General features: G+C 39.6%; 2 pseudogenes; one reads left to right on the top strand and one right to left on the bottom strand.

Annotated features, from left to right (window-relative positions):
- Window positions 1-348: 348 nt before the first annotated feature.
- Window positions 349-1,215, bottom strand: LOC133823390 (uncharacterized; annotated as a pseudogene).
- Window positions 1,216-2,504: 1,289 nt separating this feature from the next.
- On the top strand, window positions 2,505-3,708 carry LOC133823398 (uncharacterized; annotated as a pseudogene).
- The last annotated feature ends 208 nt before the right edge of the window (window positions 3,709-3,916 follow it).

Consider the following 3,916-nt stretch of genomic DNA (forward strand, 5'->3'; position numbering starts at 1 on the left):
AATACCAGAATTATGATTGCTCAAATTACAATAAGACGAGAGATTACCATTTGACGAGGTCATATGTGATGTAGCGCCAGTGTCCATATACCAAGTAGGATCGGGTGGATTTAGAGTCATGGTGTGCATAGCCGATGCAATGTCTGTAGGCACATACGAACTAGTCTGACCATTGAAAGAAGGAGCCACAGGAGCAGTGAAAGCCTGATATGCTTGCTGCTGGGGGCGTGGGCCCAACACCCCAGGCCCAAAGGTGGCAGTAGGTGGGCGAGCCCATCCTTGGGTAGGCATAGGGCAGGGGGGAGGAGCCCACTGAGACCACCCCCAGTTAGGAAACGGACCCCACCCCTAGAATGGACTCTGTTGCTGTGGCCGTCCTTGCGGGCCATCCTTGCCGGAACGATCACCATTGCCGCCCTTGTTCTGCTTGCCATTGCCGCGGCTGCCTGAATTTTTTCGGCCATTCTGTTGCTGTTTTCGGCCAGAATGATGCGGCACCCTCCCCTGTCCCGGATGAGAGGGAACAAAGGAGGAGCCATCGTCCTCATTTGGAGCAACGACCATGGCAGAATCGGAAGCCATTGCCGCCTCCTTAGCTAAGCCCGATTCCTCAAGAGTAAGCATGGACCTGGCTTGATTAAAAAGAGGGAGGGGATCACTCTGTCTGATCATTGTACCCACACCACGGTACGGAATAGTGAGACCAGAGACAAGTTGAAGCACCAAACGACTCTCAGACACCGGAGCCCCGACGTTCTTCAATTGATCAGCCAAGGACTTTAGCCGTTGACACTATGCCGATACATTGGGGTAATTTTCCATCTTGGTGGTTGAAAAATGTTGCTCAAGAGTGACCGCACGGGAATGCTTATTGTCTTGGAAAATGTCACGCAAACTGTTCCAAGCCTCCATTGACGTAGCATCGGGTTCAAGGATGGTGTGTAGAAGGTCATTAGATATCGTGGCGTAAATCCACGACAAGACCGTGGCATCAAGAGTAGCCCACATATCGGCATCTTCTTCCTCGACCGTGGCCTTCGCTTTGTCTTTCGAAGGAGGTATGATGTGATGGAGAACCTTGTTCGAACGTGCATGAACCTTGAACAACTCCGCCCATGTTGAGTATTGCACGTTTTCCATCTCAAGAATAATAGGAACATGATTCCTAATGTTGGAGACAGCAAGAGCTGGGTGAAAATTTCTAGATTGAGACATCGTTGCCGGAGAAAGACAAACGACAGAGAAGAAAGAAAAGAAGAAGAATAGGGGCGGAAATCACAGCTAGGGCGCAGCGGAAAGAGATCGAGAATAAAAACCCTATACTACTGATACCATGAAAGAATGTTTTGGTTGCCGTTCTCATTATCAATCGTCAGAATATATACACAAGATTGTAGCATAATCCTAGGCTACATAACAGGAAACTAATGATATACATTGACTGATTTTAGGCTAGAGAATAGGAGGCTAATTATACGGCTAATAATATACATTGACTTTACAAAATATTTACTATATTTAACACGGTCCTTAACGGCGTGGCTGCTCTAACCTCTGAGGGTACTACTGCTCTGACTAAGTGGACTTAGTCCACTCGTCGCCCCTCCCAACTTATCCGGTCGACTCTAACTTCAGATCTTCCTCCCTGGTGTTCCTTACCATCAGCCATAAGGTATGTTTTTCAATATGCGTTGAGAGTTTTTTTTAGTCTTTAAAATCTTTCTTTCACTCTTATTGTTATATTTATATATGTCTCACTGTGAGACCTTTGCTTTGTGCATTAAAAATGGAAAATTGAAGTGAATAAGAAAAAATGTATGAGGTTTACCCAATTCCTCTAAAGGATTAATGAACACTGTCTACTGTAATCTAATGACTTAGCTTTGGACTAACAAACTCTTTTGAGCTAGGCATGAGAGATTCTCTGTTCTTTTATTTGTAAACCAAAGTTGGGAGGTTCAATTTAGTTTTGGGGCTATAGCTTGATAATATATATATACATATTTATATTATATTTTGATGAAATCCACACTTGCAATTTTGTGCCATTGACTCAATAGTGGGTCTAGTTTTGGGGCTATAGTTTGATTATAAATATGTATATGTATATATATATATATATATACTCATATTTATTAATGAACTTGTGGTTTTTTTTTTTGTTCTATTTGTATTTCTATCATTCTATTGTTATTCCTTGTGGTCTGGGATCTGTCCTAGTTGAACTTTTTGTAGTTTCTATCATTTTTAAATGAATTTTCTGCATGCCTCCTGTATTCAGGTATCTTATTACTATAGAACTGTAGTACTGAGTTTAGAGTCTTGCAAGTGATAATGAAATCCTGGTTAGCATTTTCTATAAGGAAAAATCAATTCAACTTTTGGAAGCTACGGTTGGTTTCCCCAATGTATAATAACGTTATTTAGAAAGGAAAAAAAATCAAAGAGATTGAAATTGAAATGAGGAATTGAGTCTTCACGGCTTCGCCCCAGCTCTAAGAGAAATGGGTTTCGTTCAGTTTTCTTTTTTGTGTTTTCCAACTCCAAAGAGAATGGTATTTTGCCTTTGCATGGACTTATGTGAAACTGAGCTAACAAGTTACATGATAGATGAGTATGCTTAAAATTGAATATGAGGTTATGAGATTCATGTATAGTTGTAACTTTGGGTGATTGAATGTAGATGTTATCAGGCATATCATTACTGATTTCAGGTAATGCTACATACATAAAAATGGCTCTGGATGGTTTTGTTTAAAACAATGATTCTTCCTATCTAATTTTCTTAAATTTTCAATATATTGAGAATCTTCATAATTTAATTTGGTACACATTTGCTTCAGGTTTCAACATGATGAATTTTACAGCATCAATATGTAATAGACTGAATCTAAAGCAGTTTGTTTCAAATCCTCGTGTTTACAACAGTGCTACTGGTAGGAGTTGCATCTTCTATTCTTATTATCATATCAGATATTGTTCGTACTAGAAACTTTTATGAATCTGTAATTGAGGATTAAATGTGGTTCTCATGCCTTTCTTAGTGTGTGTACTAAAATGAAAAATCTAGATGTTTCTGGAGAAGGATTGAGTTTGATCTTCAGGCGCTAGGCTACTAAGAAAAGTGCAGGATCAACTAAGGATAGACGAGACTCACTACCCAAAAATCTTGGAGTTAAGAAATATGGAGGAGAGGTGAGAAGCTGTTTGTTTTGAGAATTGTGTGAAAATAGAGAGCTGAGGGCTTGATAAAGCTTTTTATTCGTCAATATTGGGTTTTTAAAGTGAAAGAATGGTGGAACTTATCTCAAGTAACATATTCAAAACCTTCTCACTTTTCATTTCTATTTTAAAACTGAAAACAAATACTAAAGATGAAAAGCAATCCATGTGTTGCCACGTGTTTACTGCTGAACTTTTTATATTTAAACTCACTTAAAACATTTTTTTTGTATGTATATTTTTCTGTGCTGCAGAGGGTTATACCTGGAAACATAATTGTTCGTCAGAGGGGTACCCGTTTTCATCCTGGAAATTATGCGGGCATAGGAAGAGATCACCCTTTTTGCTCTGAAAGAAGGTGTCGTAAAGTTTGAACGACACAAGCTGAGTGGTCGGAAGTGGGTGCATGTTGAGCCAAAGGATGGTCATGTGCTACACCCTGTCTATGCAGATGGTGCAACTCCGAAGCTGGAGACTATGACTTAAATTCTTGTTAGAGTTGAATGGGACCTTCTTTTTTCCTTAAATTGTAAAATTAAAGATAGAAGTCATAACCCTGTTGGTCTAAAAACAAGTTTTTTTCTTTTTTGTTAGTTCAACTCACTCATATTTGAGTTTCACAACTACAATCAAATAACTTTTTGCTGGGAGAGACCAGGACTAATCTCTACTTGCCGTGAGGCTACGTCCATTC

This window comes from Humulus lupulus, chromosome 1 (assembly GCF_963169125.1).
Source record: "Humulus lupulus chromosome 1, drHumLupu1.1, whole genome shotgun sequence".
Taxonomy (NCBI): Eukaryota; Viridiplantae; Streptophyta; class Magnoliopsida; order Rosales; family Cannabaceae; genus Humulus; species Humulus lupulus.